General features: G+C 52.5%; 1 protein-coding gene across 1 annotated transcript in view; it reads left to right on the forward strand.

Moving 5' to 3' along the window:
• The window catches only part of SLC2A12 (solute carrier family 2 member 12), a 36,411-nt gene that overhangs the window by 32,484 nt on the left and 3,588 nt on the right, over window positions 1-339 (forward strand). The gene's annotated exons all lie outside the window — the stretch shown is intronic.

The raw sequence follows: 339 nt of genomic DNA on the forward strand, positions 1-339 counted from the left end.
ATGGCAGGGGGGTTGGAACTAGATGATCTTTAAGGTCCCTTCCAACCCAAACCAGTCTATGATTCTATAATTAACGTGTGAACAGCCTAGTGCGATGGGTCATCCTCTATTTGGGTTTTTTAGATTACCAGAGAATATTTTTTCTAAAGGGTACGCTGCAACTCAGCCAGGCTTGAAGGAGTTCGTTTATGGGCTAGGAAAGAGCAATTATCCCAGTGCAGAAAGCCCGGAGCTAGTTGTGCTGCCGGAGCCCCCGGGCTCTCCCTCGCAGCGATCGCTGCTTCACGGACTGAGAAGTTGGCGTTTCTGGTCCAGCCTGCGCTGCCCCTCCCCGCGCGC

The sequence above is a fragment of the Aptenodytes forsteri genome, unplaced genomic scaffold, assembly GCF_000699145.1.
Source record: "Aptenodytes forsteri isolate BGI_AS27 unplaced genomic scaffold, ASM69914v1 Scaffold82, whole genome shotgun sequence".
Classification (NCBI taxonomy): Eukaryota; Metazoa; Chordata; class Aves; order Sphenisciformes; family Spheniscidae; genus Aptenodytes; species Aptenodytes forsteri.